The sequence below is a fragment of the Pelobates fuscus genome, chromosome 7, assembly GCF_036172605.1.
Source record: "Pelobates fuscus isolate aPelFus1 chromosome 7, aPelFus1.pri, whole genome shotgun sequence".
In the NCBI taxonomy this organism is placed as follows: domain Eukaryota; kingdom Metazoa; phylum Chordata; class Amphibia; order Anura; family Pelobatidae; genus Pelobates; species Pelobates fuscus.
In genome coordinates, this window is record NC_086323.1 from 186198655 (window position 1) to 186219759 (window position 21105).

Here is a 21105-nt window from a genome sequence, read left to right on the forward strand (position 1 = left end):
TGCCCAAATAAAGACTATAACTTTTGCCCATATTGGTCTTGTGTGGGGTGGGCGACTTGGGGACAGACAGTAGACAAAGACATGATAGTGACTAAGTTGCCTACCAGCCCATATTGTAAGTCTATGGAATGTAATCCCATCCATATACTTATAAATAACCCCGATAAGTTCTTAGACAAATATGGCAATTTATTTGGGTTTCAGATATACGGGACGGGTTTAGATCCTGGGACAGTATTGTTTATAGGGATAGAGACTGATACGGTATCCTCCCAAACTCATCAAGTATACCATTCCTTTTATGAAGAGATGAGTATAGATAATAAGATCCCCCATAATGCTAAAAACCTGTTCATCGATTTAGCCGAAAGTATTGCCGGTAGTCTTAATGTTACCAACTGCTATGTGTGTGGAGGTACTAACATGGGAGACCAATGGCCTTGGGAAGCAAAGGAGGTAATGTCCGGTTCTGAGGCAGTTGACCAACTAATATCTACACAAGCCGATTATCATATGAGTGTTAGAGGTAAATCTGAGTGGAGATTAAAGACCTCCATCATAGGTTATGTTTGCATAGCAAGGAAAGGAATAATGTATAACACTTCTGTAGGAGAATTAACTTGTCTAGGGCAAAAAGCTTATGATGATGATACAAAGAATACAACTTGGTGGTCGGCTTCAAATGTCTCAGAACCATCTAACCCGTTTGCTAGATACGCCAATTTAAAGGATGTGTGGTTTGACCTATCCATCACATCTACCTGGAGAGCCCCAGCAAATTTGTACTGGATCTGTGGTAAGAAAGCCTATTCGGAGTTGCCACAGGACTGGGAAGGGGCATGTGTGTTGGGTATGCTCAAACCATCCTTCTTCTTGTTACCGATTGAAACAGGTGAGACTTTAGGTGTTAAAGTGTATGATGTGAATCATAGGAAGAAAAGGGGACCCATAGAGATAGGCACCTGGGAAGATGATGAATGGCCTCCCCAGCGTATCATAGATTATTATGGGCCAGCCACGTGGGCTGAGGATGGTACCTTTGGTTACAGAACCCCTATTTATATGCTCAACCGTATTATAAGATTACAGGCGGTGGTTGAGATTATCACCAACGAGACATCACAAGCGCTCAATCTTCTAGCGAAGCATAACACCAGGATGAGGACAGCAGTCTACCAAAATAGATTAGCCTTGGATTACCTTTTGGCAGTAGAGGGAGGTGTATGTGGGAAGTTTAACCTGAGCAATTGCTGTCTTCAAATAGATGACGAAGGGCAAGCAATAGCTGAGCTTACTAGCCATATGGTTAAACTAGCGCATGTGCCTACTCAGGTATGGAAAGGGTATAATCCAAGTAGTTGGTTTGGTAGCTGGTATGAGTGGTTTGGAGGGCTTAAGGCAGTGGTAGGTGGAGTCCTACTGATTTTAATGTTGTGTCTACTCCTGCCGTGTCTTATACCCTTAGTAGTTAGGTCTGTGCAAAGCCTGATAGGAAATATAGCAGAGAGGAAGGCTGCTGCACAGATAATGGCGATTTATAAGTATAAGGCTCTAGATCAGGGAGAACCAATGCAGGAAGATGAGTGTTAAAAGATTCACATCATAAGATAAGTCTGGTCTGGTTCAAGTTAACTTGCGGTGTATGCAAACCAAGGTTAAGTGATGCCTCAAGTAATTGTGAAATATCAAGAGGCATCAAAGGGGGGAATGTGGTGGAATCTCGGTAAAAATAAATTTAGTAGGCCGAGATTACCACGTGGCATGTGTACGTGCATATGCTGACGTATCGATCAGTTGGTTGCACGAGGCAAGATACGATCAGTAGTGTACGGAGCATGTGCAAGAATACAGGATGTAGTATTCCCCCTCCTCCATTGTGTTGGACAAGCCATGGTCAAGCAGGAAGTTAATTCTTATTTGTGTTGATTGGTTAAGAGAATGTGCGGGTGGAGCTTAATATGGGAGGAGTTATGTGCCTATATAAGGAGCCTGCACTATTGTCCGGGACTCAGAACTTGCTGTATTTTGGTGACGCTAGTCCCTCTGAGTCCCGATCGGTGATCCAATAAAGAATCTCTTCCTTCCTGAAGAAACCTGTGTCCATCTCTCTGTGCTTCGCTTCCGTCAGTTTCTCCGGTATCAATAACTCCCCCCCCCCCCCCAAGTAACTAGATGACACATAGTTCTGGTAGTCAGCTGGTCTTTATTGTGCCACACTTGGCTACATGAGGATGCAGGCATCTGTGTCTGGGAGATAATTGAGTCAAAAGAAGGATAACTCAGTTATCCTTATAACTCGGAGGATAACTCATTACAGGAAACGATACAAAAATAAACAAAATACCCCAAAAATATATTAGAACTATACAGGAACCCCACAAGTCAGCCCGGATCTGAGTGCCCAAGTTGTCCAAATAGTGTTCAGATCCGTTTGGTTAGCCCAAAACAGTTCCAGGGAAAAAGAGGCTGCAACCAGTCAACTTTCGGTGCGAACCCTGATGCAGGCTCCTCCTGGCTCTTAGGTAGTGAATGCTCCCCCTGGTCGGAAGTATATTTCTCTCGACCTGCGCTCTCCTAACTCGTCTGTGAGCGGAATAGGCAGTGGTACAGTTACCGAGTTCGTGTATCCAAAAGAAGCTCCAGACACTCGCCAACCATGTAACTGTTGCCTGCGTTAAGGAGACAAAATGGCCACCATTCCCTAGAACACGTGCGTTCGGTCATACGAATGGCGGCCACCCAGGGAAAGTAATTGATATAATAAGTTCCTTTGAAGTAAATGAGCCAGAGGGTGGTTGAAGTTTGGTGGGTATAAAAGGGGGAATGAGTCTTGGTTTGGGAAAAAACAAGGGGTACAGCAAACAAGCGGACCCAGTCTGCTACACTGTCATATACTAAAGAGTTTCTCTATTTTTGCATACACTCAAAATTATTATTTTTTTTAAATACTTCCTTTCAAAACTCAATGAAAGCATTATTGTATTTAAGAATAGTTTTGTAGTGACAGTGTCCCTTTAATCATTAGGTGACCCTATGCAGATCAATGAGTTTTCTTGGCCCCTATTTAAAATCCCCATGTGAATAATTAAGTGCCTAGGGCCCTGTGGGATCTTACTCCATATCTGCTCTCACCGTGACACTTAAATGTCCTTAAATGTCCTTAAAGATCGTCCAGTGACACTAACCTGCCCCGTAATACATGTCCCCTCTCACACACATGCCACGGCAGCCATTTCATTTCAAGTTAAGAACACTCACTAACCCGAGTGATGCCTCAGATCAAACTTTGTATCCCACCGCCATGGAAAGCAATCCGCACTCTGTGTTCGGTGAGACGGGGACCCGGTCACTATGACGGACTCGGTGTTACCGTGTGAGGGCTGATAATCTCTCGGTTACCGTGTCGCAGTGTGCTGTGAGGGTCCTGTGGTTGTTGTTGCAGTGTGAGGGTCCTGTTGTTGCAGTGTGAGGGTCCTGTGCTTGTTGTTGTATTGGATATCGGAATCGAACACCCGCAGACCAACACAGGGATAAAGTTAGGCTGCCGCTTGGTGGTTGCTATGGTGAAGGTAAACTAGCGGTCAGGAATAGGTGAAAGCCAGGCAGGGTGTTACACTATGAATGAATAAACACAAGCTATACTAGGGGTATACTGCCAATCACTGGCACAGTGTACAGCACTGTGTATTGGGCTACCCACACGGTATGATATCTCGAGATTTATGAATATTTTAAAACATTTAATAAAAAAGTGGTGTTTTTATTCGTCGAACTAAAACTCGCTGAGCTGTGTGTGGAGTGGCTGTGTGTTTTTATTTGTTGTGTATGTCTGTGTTGTGGCTGTGTGAGTGAGTATGTGTGGCTAGCTGCCTGTGTATCATGCGTGTGGGTGGCTGTGAGTGATGGGTGGGTGTGTGTGAGTGATTATGTGTCCTGTGTATGGCTGTGAATGGATAGCTGTTGACTCTACAGTAGCTGACGTATGTTGCCATGTGTGGCTGTGGATGATGTGTGTTGCTGTGTATGGGTAGCCGTGTTTGTTCTAGCCAGTTTTGTTTTTGCCCCCTTCTTACCAGGGGGCTATGTTTCCTATTCTCTAGTGGCCCAGTTTTGCCTGTGTCTGGCTCTCTGGTGGTCCAGTTTGCAGAGTTTGTGGTCTCAGGCATATGCAGATCACTGGCAATCCTTCAGTGCCAGAGGTACAGACGGTATACTCCCTCCCTCACAACCTTGAGGGGGCTCATAGGTGTTGCTAAGGAGGCTTTGGAGGCTGAAATTCCAGATAAGGGTATTTTGGCCTGATCTCTACAGTTGGTGGAGGGGACGAGAATATTAGTGTTTTATTTTTTTTTAAATTTCTGTATTTATTATTATTTTCTTTTTACACAGTTGTCTATTATATATATATATAAAAAAAAAAAAAAAAAAACTGTAGTAGAATTCTACTTCGGGTTAAGAGGAGGGGATGCTAAGGAGCCGAACTTTGTTACAAACTCCCCAATTAGTTGAGTAGCATAGCATGATCACAGTGAATACCTGGCTGTGAATAATGGGATTGTTTCTGGCTCCCCTTTCATCCTGGAGAGCATAAGCTGCAAACTGTTCATGGGTAGATATGGGAGGACAAACTCTGAATGTCACTAATTAAATATGAATCCCAAAAACTGAGGAAAGAATAGTCAAGTTGAGATCATGGATGAGTTGGAGCTATTTTTCCCCAAGTGTTTCCATTCTGATTTAATGAAAACAATGTGTCGTTTAATAAATAACCCTGGTAAGGATATGTCAGGACATAAATAAGGGATGGAGTGAGCATTCATGCACACAGTCAAGGGCCTGACAAGGGCGGGGGGAGGCTGGTGACCATGTGCTGAGGCAGTCAGTGCAGATTAAAACATCTCTACAACTGACTCCTGCAAGGCTTGATGCCATATGCAAGGTAAATAGCTAAACCTGACGCACCTGCTTCGAAAGCAGAAGTCTATAATATTAGGCATTTTATTAATATCGACTCATCTGCATCAAAATCAAATTATTCTACCCAAATGATGTTTCCATGTCAGAATCTAGTCGATTTACCAAAAGAACTCTCATGGTACTTTTGGTTTCAAGCTGTCTAAGTACTCGCGTCAAGACAGGAATGGATTGACGCATACACGTCAAAACCAGGCCAAAATGTTTATTTTAAGGACAGCATTATTATTAATAATAGATCACAGTTGCATAATTCTAGCCAGATAAAATATATGACGTGAACTATAACCTTTGTACCTTTTTAGAATATTCGAACCTGGCGCCCTGGTCCAATGCACTGAGTATATGTCAATAATGCTAAACTGACGCAAAAGGCTCAGAGTTATTTAAACCACTAGAAACCTAAGACCTGCACCCTTTTGTGCTTTCCTGACCCTTAAAAGGTTACTCCAACCTCCATGACCACTTCTGTTTTTAGAAGAGGTCATCATGGTAGGACAAATAGACAAATCTGTAAGTTTCCATAAGACAGAATGAACAGCACAATCACAGGACAAGTCCAACGGATATCAGCAGGCTTAAGAATGACTGGATGAGATAGCATGGTAACAGTCGAGAAGTTAAATACCATCTGGAAAGAAGTCTCCTGTAGCCAGGAACTCAATGTATTGTGCTGGTTAAAACAAAGATCTTAATTTATTCCTGCTTGTACAAATTACATCCTATTGTTACTTCCCAGTTCCTAACAAATTAACAAACAAATGGAGTGGGGGAGGGGATCAGAGTCTATTATTAGCTGATGCAGCACTGAGATACCCCAATGGGAACAATCCCGAAAAGCAGTAAGCGGCCTATGTAAAAATGGTTTATCTATGTACAGCAATAAAAAGTGAGATGTATTTATTCCAATAACAACTGTTATGGACGTAAATTAGAATTCGTAAAATGCCTATTTACTCATGCATACTCATATTCAATATTTACTCAAAATGGCTGCCAGAGGCAACCCCTCCCATTGACTAACTACCTCGTGTAACAAGATGGCGCTGGAATCCAGAGTAAAATCCTGTGATGACAGTGACATCACGCCTTGTAGGATGTGCATTAGATAAAACAATTAACACCTTACCAATTATTGATGTATTTTCTCTGTTATCTATAATTTTGCATATTATGTATTTTTGCTTTATAAGGGGCATGCTGGCCCCCTGAATAAACATTCCTGAAGTTCCTTCATCAACCAGAAACTTGTGTCCAGTGTGAATTTACTTTAGGAGCGTGCACACATTAAATATCAACAATTTGGCTAGGGGCAGATATTCAAATCATCAAACACTTGGTTTGGTCCACAACACAACATCAGGATGGGAGAAGGGCTAATAGTTGCAAACTCCATTTTTTTTACCAGTGCGCTTCAATTTGAGTAGAGTGCCATGCAAGATTTCAAAGAAGAACAAATCTTACCTTGGCAGGAGGTCGGCAAAGGTGACCAAGCCAGAGTCTAGGACTACAACCAGACCAAATATAGGCAGAGACACCCAAATTCAGCGAACAAAATAATCCCATAGGTACCTTCAATGAAAGGGCTTGAAGCAAATATAAGACATAAGGTTAAGTTTAATTGATCATAACTAGCCAGGATAGATGAGGGAAAGTCCTGCACGTAATTCTGTCTGTAGAGCAAGGAAGATTGGAATTTCCTCTGATAAACAAAGGTAAGGTCAGGCAAAACCCAGACAACGGAAATATTTAATTTGAGAGGTGCACTAAAAAAAGGTGAGTGATTGTTTAAAAGGTGGGAGGCAGTGCTCTGGGAAAAGAAACATTGAACATTTCTGACTCATGAGTATTAAAGGGACACTATTGTCACCAAAACAACTTTAGCTTAATGAAGCCGTTTTGGTGTATAGTTTATGCCCCTTCCCAATTCACTGCAATTTAAGAGTTAAAGTAACACTAGAGGGTCAGTGTGGCGGAATGGATGCTCTAGCTACACTTTTATTCCCTTTTGTCTGGCTGTCCGTGAGACCCCGTTCGTTTACCGAATCAACTCTGTGTGGTCCCCTTGTTCACACCTTTTAATTACCGACCGCCCCTGGCTGTTAACCACAAATTGTCCAAGGTTAACCATGATTACCAATACCATCAAGTGTATAGATGGCTAAGTGGCACTCAGACCCCAAATAGAGAGCCTCCTCCAAGATACAGATATCGTATAAATAAACCATCATTCCAAACCATTGATGTCAGTTCAGGCGGGTCTGCCTCTGACGCTGACACTAAAGATGATAGAACACACACCAGTTCAGCTCCTTTTTTTAGAAATGGACACTCATCCACACGAATCACCAGGTTCTTCACGAATGAACACCAGAGGCGTAAGAAGAACTCGATCACCCGTAGAGGGCAGAAGGGTAGAAAGAAAACCACCGCTACAGAAGAAATGACTGTGGTATTCAATTTATCAGACAAAATACTGACACCAGATCATTACTCTGTATTAACCAAAGGCCTTATATTTGTACCTGTCATAAAACCAGATGAACATTGAATTGTATAAGTTACAGATACTGAGCAGTAATGAACATCGAAAGGAGGACCAGACTGTCACCTATAAAAATAACCAATTTCCAACTAGGTAAAAGAGCGATATTAAAACTTCCAATAATTCCATCAAATCGTGGAAAAAACTAAATATAAGTGGAGCTCTGAAATACCTGAACAGATGAATATTGTTGATTAGAATGCTATTACAATAATCTGCAAATGATAAAACTCCATCTCTATATACAAATTGGATGTGGAGGAGACCAGAAGGAGACAGAAAGAGGGCAGTGGATCTCCCTTAAAAGATCCCAAGGCGGTTTTCACTAGAGCCAGGTGGTCTTTTGGCTCTACACTTGTGAGTTGCCAATTTAGATTACTTTATTCACCTTTGGTGATAATAACTATCTGCACTATGATTTGATTGTTTATCATTTGCAGATTATTGTAATAGCATTTTAATCAACAATATTCATCTGTTCAGGTATTTCATAGCTCCACTTATATTTTGTTTTTTCCACGTATTGTATTGTGAAGGTTAAGGGAATTCTTCACTTAAGTGTAGAGCCTGTTTTCACCTTATTGCATTTGTGTGCACTTGTTTGTATACACTGAATTCCATCAAATCATTTATGCAAGCACTTAAAATGGATACGGATCATACCATTAATAATCCCTCAGATCATAGACAGAATTTAACAATCTCAGAGAAAACCGCTCTGAAAGACCTGCAACAAGACCCTAAAATTATCATCCATCAAGCGGACAAATGGGGCACTATAGTCATCTTGGCCTATGATCAATATAGAAAGGAAATTATGGGACAACTCTCCGATCAGACCACCTATCAGAGACTTACCTTTAAACTGGTCAGCAAATTTAGGAATAGAATTAGCTCCCATATCTCTCATGGATTACAGATGGGCTATCTAGATACTCAAACATCAAAATTCCTTTTGGTGGATAATCCAAAACACCCGGTGTTATATACAATTCCGAAGATTCACAAGGATGCTAGTAACCCTCCGGGCAGAACCATTTTGTTGGCCAGAGACAGCCTATTAGAACCTATTGCTAAATATGTGGACTTTTATATTAAAGAATCAGTAATGGACCTTCCAACCTGCATTCGTGACACCAATGACATCCTGAACAGAATCAATAAGATATCTCTACCAGATGAAAATGTGCTTTTAGCCACCTTAGAAGTACAAAGCCTGTACACAATCATACTTCATACAGAAGGCATACAGGCTCTCAGAGACATCCTAAGTTCATCCGACAAATATTGTGGCCCTCCAATTGAATATTTGCTAGAGTTTCTCGACATTGCACTCACATGCAACTATTTTAAATTCAAGGAATATATTTTTTTTACAACTGACCGGGACAGCGATGGGGGCGGCCATGGCACCTTCATATGCCAACGCATACATGTACAAATTCGAGGACGTATATTCTTAGTCCTCTAATGGAAAAAATTATTTTGTATCATCGATTTGTGGAAGACATGTTCCTACTGTGGCGTGGTTCCCCGGAAGAACTAGAAGAACAGATCAACAAAATTAATTCACTACCACTTCCAGTCAAACTTACATACAGTTCCACTGAGATACAATTTTTGGACATCACCATTTATAAGGATGGAGGAAAACTAGGCCATACTTTCCATTGAAAAAAAAAATGATAGGAACACGCTACTAACAGCCACCAGTTATCACCCTAAACAACTCAAAGATTTGCTACCGATATCCCAGTACATGCGAGTATTACAATACAATAGCGATCCCAATAATCAAGAGAAACAACTACAAGAAATGACACAGAGATTCCTAGAAAGAGGAAAGAGCACACAAACACTGGAAGTTACGTTGGCCAAAGCCACAGAGAAATGGACCCAGGAGAAACAAGACGAAATGTACCCCAGATGTATTTGCCTCTGACATTCCATACTGGAGCTACCCAAGTCTGCAAATCCATTAACAAATACTGGGACATACTACATTCAGATAAGAATCTACCTTCTATATTCCAAAGAAGACCTGTAGTCAGCTACAAAAGGAATAAAAACTTGAGAGATATGTTGGTTCGCACTGACCCTACACAGTGTTATAAAAAATCTATAATACATAAGAAAAAAGAATGTTACAAATGCAGTGGCTGTGTCACGTGCAGCCATATGCATTCCGGCAGCTCCTTTTGTCCACCCCCATAGACTATATCCCCCCCTTTATCCCGTGGGGGTGATAGGTCGACATTGCTGCTTCAAAGAGAAGCATACTTGTTCCACCATTTGAATACAGTGGTACCCAGAGGCCTTAATGAACAAATTGTATATTCCATGTTCCAATAGTTCAGCTAATCTCTTAAAAAATTTAGTGAAAGAAAGAGCTGGTGAAATTTTGTATAGCCCATAACCTAGGTCCTCAGTGTAAATATCTTTAAGTTAATAGAGCAAAAATCGCTCATGCTGTGATTTTTACCATGTAGTAGTATAATACACATGGTTTATTGTCATACAATCCTACATAGTAATATGTTATATCCATCCAATTATTTTTAACTAAATATATAATTTTCAGTATCCTTTTGATACTCTATTTTGTGGCCATTAATAATTTTTATTACATAGTAAAAATAGATTTTGACTATATCTTCGTTGTACAAACCCTGCTGGTATGTGTATAAAGTTCATGATTAGAGTTGAGTGAACCCTGACTGTAAAGTTCGGGTTCATACCGAACATTAGGTTTTTTGGACCCCGGACCCGGGGCAGCCAATCAACAAGCATTTGACTTGTGTGCCCTTAGAAACCATCACAGCCATGCCTACTAATGGCATGGCTGTGATTGGCCAGTGCAGCATGTGACCCAGCCTCTATATATAAGCTGGAGTCGCGTAGCGCCGCACGCACATGAGGTCTTATTAGTGTAGGGAGAGGATGCTGCCGCTGATAGGGACAGCTTGGGAAAGAATTCTGCAAACTAGTACATTAGTGGGGTGTTTTTTTTTTTTGGTGCTAAATAGTATATTTGGGTTGTTCACTTCATATCTGAGAGTCAAATCGAAGTGTAACTTTTATTCACATTTACTACATCGGTCACTTGTAATATTGTTTCACACCTACAACACTTGTTACACAGATCTAAGTCATAGAAGTTATCAATAGCTAAGAGGTACTTAAACAATATTGTAATTCTGGGGCAATACCCAAGTCAAACTGAGAGGTCAGTTTATAGGGAAAACTGTTGTCTGGATACAATTCTAAAACAATTTCCATATGTCCTTTGCAGACTTTACATGCTGGAAAAACACAGGTGCCAACTGCTGTGGCTTTCTGCAGTGTGCATACCGGCAAGGAGGGCAGGGTTGAGGTGAGGTGGAAGATGATGTGGCGGATGATGAGGTCCTAGACCTCACATGGAATCAAGGTCATGCGAGTGACGTGTGCAGTTTAGAGGAAGAGGCGCTGGTCGCACAGAGGCACCAGCACAGCATAAGAGGGAGCAGGGTGCAAAAGCGGAGCGGCCGTCCCCTAGCGCTCGTCGGCATGTATTAGCTTGAGAATTAACAGTTATCGAAGTAATACATGTAGCGATCAAAGGGTCCATAATACAGTTGAGCGAACCCGAACTGCAAAGTTTGGGTTTTTACCAGATATAACAATCCATTCGTAGTTTTACAGTCAGGTGGGCAGTCCGGTGACCAGGACCCAGACCCTGTCTGGGCGGCGGTCGGACGACTGGGACCCAGTATGTCTGATGTTGAAGTTAGGAGTCACAGTGTGGAATGGATTAGCAGGGTCTGTTGCAGGGTAACCACACGCCCCCTGGTGTTGAGCACCAGCGTTTTGCTGCCACATACCAGGACCCTGATGCAGCTTCAGTAAAAAGAGTTCTGGATACCAGAAGCCATCACCAGACTGATCCGCAACTTGGAACAGGATGTGACATTCACTGTAGCGGCTGTGCGCGCTTTTAGCGTTGTCACCCTTCTGCTGCTCGCCTGTCTGCAGAGCAGAGGCTTGTGAAGGCCTTTTCTCCATGCATCAGGAGTTGAGCTCAGTTTGAACAATGAAAGAGAATACCCTGCACTTCAACCCTCTCTCAAATGGATAATTCTGGTGATCCTCCTGACAGCCATGCTTTAGATTTTGAGTTATGTTCTTCCAAAGCTAAAATCAAAGTATTTTATGTTATTTTAAGTGATTTCCCTATCCATATTTGTTTGCAGGGAACTTGTCCTACTCTTACCCCCATTGTACTTCCTTTTGCAGCTCTCTAGCCTTTTCCATGACTTTTTTTGTGGGCAAAAGTCCGGGTCCCCATTGACTTCAATGGGGTTCGGGGTCAAGTTCGGGGTCAAGTTCGGTCCCGAACCCAGACTTTTTTTCAAAGTTTGGCCGAACCCGCCGGACCCGAACATCCAGGTGTCCGCTCAACTCTATATGTGAGTAAGTAAACTTTCAAATTCAAATAGAGGTGGGGTCCCAAATATTTCAGTAACTGTGTCAATTACCATGTGCCAATATGGTACCATTAGCATGCAAACCCACCATATACGGGGTCCAGAATACCGGATATACTCGAGTATAAGCCGAGTTTTTCAGCACATTTTTTGTGCTGAAAAACCCCAACTCGGCTTATACTCGAGTCAATAGTCTGTATTATGGCAATTTGCATTGCCATAATACAGACTGGGGCTGTCAGAGCTGTAACTTACCTCTCCTGCAGCTCCTGTCAGCTCTCTCCTCCTCCGCGCCGTCCGTTCAGCACCTCGGTCAGCTCCCAGTGTAAATCTCGCGAGAGCCGCGGGTCTCGCGAGACTCGCGAGACTTACAGTGTGAGCTGACAGAAGAGCTGACCGGACGGCGCGGAGGAGGAGAGAGCTGACAGGAGCTGCAGGAGAGGTAAGTTACAGCTCTGACAGCCCCCTCTCCCCCCCCCACTGAACTGCCAATGCTGGACCACCAGGGAAGGAGAGCCCCCCTCCCTGCCATGTATCAAGCAGGGAGGGGGGACGAAAAAAAAATATATAATAATAATAAAAAATAATAATATTTAAATGTAATAATAAGAAATAATAATAAAACAAAATATTAAAATAATTAAAAATAAAAATAAAATTGCCCATCCCCCACCAAGGCTCTGCAACACACACACACACACACACACTGCACTCATACACACACTGCACTCATACACACACTGCACTCATACACACACCCTGCACTCATACACACACACTGCACTCATACACACACACTGCACTCATATACACACTGCACTCATACACACACACTGCATTCATACACACACACTGCACTCATACACACACTGCACTCATACACACACACTGCATTCATACACACACACTGCATTCATACACACACACTGCACTCATACACACACACTGCACTCATACACACACACTGCACTCATATACACACACTGCATTCATACAGACACTGCACTCATACACACGCTGCACTCATACACACACGCTGCACTCATACACAATGCATTCATACACACACTGCACTCATACACACTGCACTCATACACACTGCACTCATACACACACGCTGCACTCATACACACACTGCACTCATACACACACGCTGCACTCATACACACACGCTGCACTCATACACACACGCTGCATTCATACACACACTGCACTCATACACACACTGCACTCATACACACACTGTAAAATAAATATTCAATTAATATATCTTTTTTAGGATCTAATTTTATTTAGAAATTTACCAGTAGCTGCTGCATTTCCCACCCTAGTCTTCCACTCGAGTCAATAAGTTTTCCCAGTTTTTGGGGGTAAAATTAGGGGCCTCGGCTTATATTCGGGTCGGCTTATACTCGAGTATATACGGTAAGTAAAAAGTTGTGCTAGAAAAAATATAAAGTATAATAATACTACTAAAAAATACACAATGTAACAATCATAATCAGACTTTCAGGTTCAATCTCAAGGAAAGGTACAACATATATATATATTGTTTCAATTAAAAGTCATTCTCAAAGTATGGAGAACTATTAGATAAGCAGCAGCTTTAAAAATTGAAGTCACCTTAATTTCAATAGCGAAATAAAAATGTTAAGCAACGTCCGAGCAGTGCTATGCATGGTCTTACCAAGGCTGTGCTGTGCAATATCTTCCAGAGGTAATACTGTGCAATGTCTTAATGGAGCTATGCTGTGAACTGTCCTTGCTGGAGCTTTGTAATGTCTTGCTGTGTTTAGAATTAAAAGAGGGGGAGAGAGAACCAATAGTGCAATACTGTAGTTTTATAGTTAGTATATGTTATAAGAGATTATACATGCTCACAATTTCCTAAGCAAATAACCCTACTCATTGTAAAACAGCTTTAGGTGTTTTTTGTCCCTACCAAATGGACACAGATTGGTGGAGTTGGGGGCGGGGCCGGGCCGCCAAGCGGAGCGGCAGCCATCCACGCCGGCTCCGATCCTGAACGGCACAATAGCCCTGAAAAAGCCCCAAAAGGGCCCAGGAAAATACTCCCTGTGAGCACCGGGAGCCGAGGCAGCACATACGGAGAGCCCAAGAGATGAACAAGCGGCCGCTGCAACCGCGACGCCTGACTGACCGACACGAGGCCTACACAGGTGGAGGCGGCGGTGCACATAAGGCGGAGAAGGGAGAGAGGTGGACGCCGGCCCGGCCCCGCTTTCCCCCCCCTGGCCGGTGGGGGTAATCCCGGCCCATAAGTCAGACCTTCAAAGGCTGGAGACAAAGGCCCGCGCAGCGCGAGGCCCCTTCCCAGGGGAAACCAAGATGGCGGATGCACAAACGCGGCTGAGAGCCACGCAGGGTCGCCTGGACCCCCAGGATACCGGACCTCATGGAGGAACCACTCGGGACGGAGAACTGCCGGACAAGGAGCCGGTCTGGGCCCCAGGATTTGGTGGTGGTCCAGGGGCAGACGCCCCCAACTCTGTGAGCCCTGCGGTACTGAGGTGTGCTGACCCCCGGCGGACCGGTGGCTGGGGAGGCGCGCACAGATGCCAAGCATGTGGCCGGAGAAGGGTGAGGCATCAAAGGACTGGAGCTCCAGCAGAGGTCAGCGGGAGTTGGGGAGGTGCAGGGGACGGGGGGGACCTCGCGGACTTTTCAGGGGTGGGAGACCGCCGGACTCTGCCCGACCCTGAGTGCCCACAACACTGAGAGACTCTCGGATGCACAGCAGGGGCAAGCCCTGGGGGGTGCTGAGGGGGTTCGATACCTGCGGGACACTAGGGGACCCAAGCGGCAAACAGTCAACACAAAGCGCAAAAGACCACCAGAGAAGCCATATATCATGGGATAAGGGATCCCCCACGCAGCAGAGCTGTTACACCATCTCCAGAGAAGAGACTCACACTTTTGTCTTTCCTATATGTCCTGGGACACAAACCCTGAGATGTCACAACATGCATAACACGCATGGTCTACTGAAATTATTCCCGAATTATTATGCCTGTTATCTTGATTACTGACGCAGTAATGCCCATGGGATTTCTTATAGTTGATATTTGTTTATGCATTCCTAAATATAGTAAGCAAGAGATGAGACGCGCAATGCGCGACCAACGCACCTACTTGATGCATATTAAGGTTTTTAGTCTCTACGCTTTTTTAAATTCATGACTGATGCGAACATTTTCCCACTCTGTCATTTAGACACAGTTTAAGCTGCTTAGTAACCAGCAGTAATTGCATATTTGTATTGCTTAGGAAGGTTAAAATGCTCTTACAGGGGCTAAAGTATACTGTTAACTGTTTAGTCACGCAGCCTTATACGGCACTGTTACATTGACATACTTTAGTGACTCTCCGCATTAGCTCCAGTATGCATACGTCAACTAAGGTTGCTTATTAAAATGGCCAGACGATTGCATTGTACAACGTAAACCATTACGCCTCAGCCCTAATTATAGATATAACTATATATTTGCAAACTAACATATATTTGTAAACTAACAGCACTGATGATATTGCACTCAACCTGCGATATACTTATTCTGCGTTTAATGGGCCGCTGCCATAATGCTTATAGAAAGGATTATTCATTACATTGAGACGCCTGCCTTTTATAATACTGTTTTTATATATGATTACCGTACTGCACGTCGTATTAAATTCTCAGAAAAGCTTGTTCATTCTGAGTTATATGCCTCTGCGCAGGCAACCACATACTACATTTATCGCTTGAAATTGTGCCTGCTCATGATCTTTTGCGCAACCAATAAAAATATTCAAAACAGATTGGTGGAGTTTATGTATCTTCTCTTCAAACACACGTTTCACCAATCGGTGAAGTTAAAATAGACTTGAGACCCCTAAAGCACTTTAAAGGAACACTATAGTCACCTAAATTACTTTAGCTAAATAAAGCAGTTTTAGTGTATAGATCATTCCCCTGCAATTTCACTGCCCAATTCACTGTCATTTAGGAGTTAAATCACTTTGTTTCTGTTTATGCAGCCCTAGCCACACCTCCCCTGGCTATGATTGACAGAACCTGCATGAAAAAAAAACTGGTTTCAATATAATAAAATATAATAATTGTATCTCAATCTCTAAATTGAACTTTAATCACATACAGGAGGCTCTTGCGGGGTCTAGCAAGCTATTAACATAGCAGGGGATAAGAAAATCTTAATTAAACAGAACTTGCAATAAAGAAAGCCTAAATAGGGCTCTCTTTACAGGAAGTATTTATAGAAGGCTGTGCAAGTCACATGCAGGGAGGTGTGACTAGGGTTCATAAACAAAGTGATTTAACTCCTAAATGGCAGTGGATTGAGCAGTGAGGCTGCAGGGGCATGTTCTATACACCAACACTGCTTCATTACGCTAAAGTTGTTCAGGTGACTATAGTGTCCCTTTAACTTGCTGAAATGCTTTATGTTCTCTTTTTCTGTTTTACAAAAAGTGCAGATTTTAATAGAAATCGGCTCTTTTATAACTGAACTTCATTATACCCCCTGGGTGTCAAGGAGACAACTGGTCATGCCACTTCCTGGTTTGGTTAGTTCAGTAGAGCTTAATTAAAGAGGAAGCAATTGCTTCCTGCATTTCACAGACTTAGCACTGAGCTGCATTGGGTAGTCTGTGATTGGATAGTCATAGAAAGTTTGGACGGGGTCAAAAGGTTGGGCTGGCAAAGGCTTCAGGCAAGAGATCTGAAGCTGTTTTTATATACCCCCAATTTAAAAATGCATATATAAATGCATGCATGTTTTCATCGGTGTATATCTACTAAACATTAACTTTGGTATTTTATTTGCTCAGTGCAGTGTCCCTTTAATCTCACCTCCAGATAATTTGTGCGTTTTTTTTTTGCATTTAAAATAAAAGACATTGAAAATAATCTGAAATTCACACATAAATCAATTCCTAAATCTTATGCATATAGTATACAAAAGTAATACATTATTAAAGAGAAATTAAATATAAATGTGTTCTCATAACTTTTGTTGCTACGGTAATGGGAGAGCCTACAAGGGTGTATGTTAAAATGCAACTTTTTACCTTTTGCTCAATATCATAATATCAGTAATAGTTTCCATATACAACCTTAAATCTTTTAGATTAAGTTGTTTAAATGGTAGTTTATACTTTTATTTTTTAGCTAGCATGTAACTATAGTTGCCTTTAGCCCAGAACAACCTTTATTTATTGGGAATCAAAGCTAAACCAAACAGATTATTTAGAAGGGTAATTCCTCCCGTGAATAAGGTGTTATTACATCCTAGAATGTATTCATACATCTTATTTGATAAGTTAATAATAAAAATGAGGGGTCTAAATCTACTAATAAGAGAAGCTATTATTGAAGTGCTAATATAAAGATCCCATAAAAATATTTATTGAGTAAGAAATAAAAGTAGATTATGCTAACGCAGTGTACCTATAATCTTAATTTTATTAAGGACAGGAGGCGAGTATTTTGCATAATTTCTCTTTACTAAAACTCCAGCAGCACAGATTTAATAATAAAGTTTAGTGAAAAAAACATTGCAACAGGGTAAAAAGGCCCCTCCCCCTGTATCACTTCCTCTTTCTTTGATGCGATATAACCATAAAAACATCCTGCAAATACAATAAACAATGATAACAATAAAAATTCAGACTGTACACGATCCGAATCCCGAATGGATGATTGTCGTAGAGTGTGACAACGATTATCGACGATCCCATGTATTGATCCATGAAGAAGAATCAAACTGAAAAGAAACAAGAGACATGAAAGGGACTTGGAAATGAACTGTTCGTCATTATTATCATTATTGCTATTTATATAGCGCCAGCTTATTCCCCAAAACGTCTACACCGAACGCTCGAACGTCCGTAATCTGTCGAAAGAAAAGGACACAAAATTTTGCACAGCAGTAACATGTGCCATAAAGGGATCGAGGTCCCTCTCCATACATCAATTACTGCATCAGGTCCATGTGGAGTCGTGGCTCCCTCTATTGCCTGGGGCCCCAGGCCACTAGGTCCAAGTGTCTTTAGAGGACTAGTGGATGCAATTCCCCTTGGGTGTTCGTCAATAAACGTGATAAGGATTATAGCAGGAGGGGTGATCATGAGATAGTTCCAGTAAATCCGGACATCATGCTTGACTCTGCCATCAGGCAGTGATGAATAACAGAGTGAGCTTGTGGATCCGCAAGTGATGAAGGACTCTCACCAATCTGGAGGACAGAGGAAGAGCATAGGCTCCTTAGAACGTCCAATTCCGAAGTAAAGCATCCACTGCCTCATACTTCAGATCCAGAAGCCAGCTGAAATAGCTCTGTAATTGCCTGTTGGATGCAAATTGTTCAACTGGAGCAGACCCCACAGAGTCCACAGTGTGCAGAATATTGAGACGTTCAGTCTCCATCCATTGACATCCCCCCAGAGTCGAGAAACCCAGTCCGCTTATAGGTTGTCAAATCCTGGTAAGCATACTGCACGTAGAGTGGTGTTGCGAGGCAGGCTGAATCGGTACATGTCGGTTGTCGCCTCTGTGAGATCCCGGGATCATGCTCTGCCCAAGCGGTTTATGTATCGAACCACCGATATGTAGCCATTCCACGCCTGCATGTGAAGTAATCACCAATGGAGTTCGGCCCTTCCTTCGGGCGTTACTGGTATCCAATGGCCATAAGTGTGACCCGTCGGCAGATAATGGGCTTACAGTCAGTGCATCATTTTGTAGTGTAGTAGACCTGGAAAATCACCTGGATGGATGAGGACAGGAGTCCCACCACACGAACCCGGATTCGGAAAGGGATGGAGTCCTTGCGCAGAGTGAGCCCGATTTCTCAGCGAATGGCTTTGATTTTATTGTGTTAGGTTAAAGGACACATTTGGTCAACTCAATCTCGAATCCTGGGAATTGTATCACCTTAGGTGGTGTTAGAGTTGATGACCGCTTGCTTACGATTACTCCCCGTGATTCCAGAAGGTATATTACCAATTCTGTTTTTGAGTGCAGTCTGGAGATGGAATCGCAAAGGAATAATATGCCGTCCAGATCAGACAACGGACCCTTGTGATCGTCGATGAACCATTACCGGTTTCAGAAGTATGGGGAAGCACCAAGGTGCCGAGTCGAGTCCAAACGGTAGTCATGTGAATGTGACAGTCCTGTCAGATGAGACTCAGGAGGCGAGTGCTCTCTGGCACTACGGACATGGAGAGATAGGCGTCCTTCGTATTGAGATGTATGAACCAATCGTTGGCCAGTAGGAGATCTTGTAACAGATGAATACCTTCCATTGAAACGGCAATAGACTACAAAGTCGTTCGTGTGACGTGAGTTGACGCCTGGACGGTAGTCCCCTGTTTTTTCCTGACCACGAATATCTTCTTGAATGAAACCTGACCTGTCCGGAGACAACTGGACTTCTCCTTTGGCGAGCAGGACCAGATGCCTTCGTCAATGAGAGGTTCGTAACGGATGAGTACATCCTACCAGTGAGGGTGAAGAGTGGAATCCTATAACGTATTCCCGAACGGTCCGTAGGATCCAACCGTGTGTTGAATGTGGTGAAGAGATTCACATGCTCAAGTTCAGCGATAAAGGTTCGGCAAATAATAATCCAGTTGCCAATGGTCCTATTGCTCTTTTCCGTAGATCCAAGAGCTCGTTGTCAATTTCTTTGAAGATCTTGGGTGTTGTGGTGCCTGTGGGTTGAATGGGGTAAACCCAGTGTGTCAATTAAGACATTTTCATCAGTGCTTGCAATCTTGTGACAACCCTTTCTCTGTGTGGAGTACTACGTTATGTATTCGTTGACGTAATGAGATGCCGTAGTTGGCATAATTTACCCATCGTCAGCAACAGAGGTCAAGCCAGCTGTTCGCCATTCATCCACTTTCGCCATAGTGGGTGAATTGGGATAAAAGTCTTCCTCCTCAGGGGGTTGGAAGTGGAGGAGGGACTAAGTCGTATGATTCTACACACTCAGGTCCCTTGAGTGGAGGCCTCCCTTTAAATCTATGGTTACAAAGCCTGAGCCTTCCTAGTGCCTTTTAGGAAGGGCCATGGGTACCCTGGATATCTCAGAGCCTTCTGCTCCCATCACGTCTTGGTTGGCAGACGGGAGATGTCTCGTGATTCAGGTGGGAGGTTGCGCACTCTACAAAGCGCCTTCTTCACTGACGTTGATATGGCAGCATATTACATGCTGTGGGAATCTTGGGTCGGGGTTTGTGATGGTTCAGGCATCATGCCCCAAGGTTCCTGTAATGGCGGGATGAGATACACGTGAGTAATATGTGTGACCGGTGCCATAGGTCATGCATTCACGCCAGGGGGTGTCCCTTGGTTACATTGGAGACATTGACAGTCTCGTAAATAAATAGGGGGGTCACCCTTGTATTGTCCCGTAGGATGGGATGGGTACTATGGAGGGGGTCACCTTTGTAAAAGTAGCCTGCTGACGGGTCAGGGCGTGTGGATGTGTGGTACATCCTAGTTAGACAGCGGAGCTGTACCTCTGCGTCAATTAACTTATATTTGTACCCATATAAGTAAAGGCACTCTAGTATGTGGGGGGTCACCCTATTAGCAGTAAGGGGGTCACCCTTAATACAAGGTATTCACTGGTGACTGATAATGATATCATGAGGGTATTCCTGTTAAGGTGTTATATGGTATCTTATAAATATATATATAGAATATTGAATTCTGTTCAACACAGTCCCAAAATTGTCGTGGCATATAGAAGGGGGGGTCCCCCACACAAAATTATATATATATATATATATATATATATATATATATATATACAATACACAAGATCCAGCGCACTCTCCTATCTACTAAACAGCAACTTCAATGTTGACAGATTTTATTAGTTTTTAAAAAAAAATTAAAAACACCTTATCTAGGCAAAAAATTATGGGGATTTAGTTACATTATATGATCATACATTGCATAAGCCTGCCACAACGTCAATGTACCCCATCTTTGGCAGGTCCTACTCTCACAGTCTAATGTCTGCTCTTATGAGATTAACCCACTTACTTGGGGAAAAAATTCCATCTGAGGCTCTCTGCAGTACAAGG

At 42.8% G+C, this 21105-nt stretch overlaps 2 protein-coding genes across 2 annotated transcripts in view; both read right to left on the reverse strand.

The window, feature by feature from the left end:
• The window catches only part of CFAP92 (cilia and flagella associated protein 92 (putative)), a 219034-nt gene extending 215701 nt beyond the window's left edge, over positions 1-3333 (reverse strand). Inside the window, exon 1 of the mRNA XM_063426966.1 lies at positions 3263-3333. The gene's annotated coding sequence lies outside the window, so the exon portion shown is untranslated. The remainder of the gene's footprint in view (positions 1-3262) is intronic.
• The window catches only part of LOC134568392 (dimethylaniline monooxygenase [N-oxide-forming] 2-like), a 489265-nt gene that overhangs the window by 388319 nt on the left and 79841 nt on the right, over positions 1-21105 (reverse strand). The gene's annotated exons all lie outside the window — the stretch shown is intronic.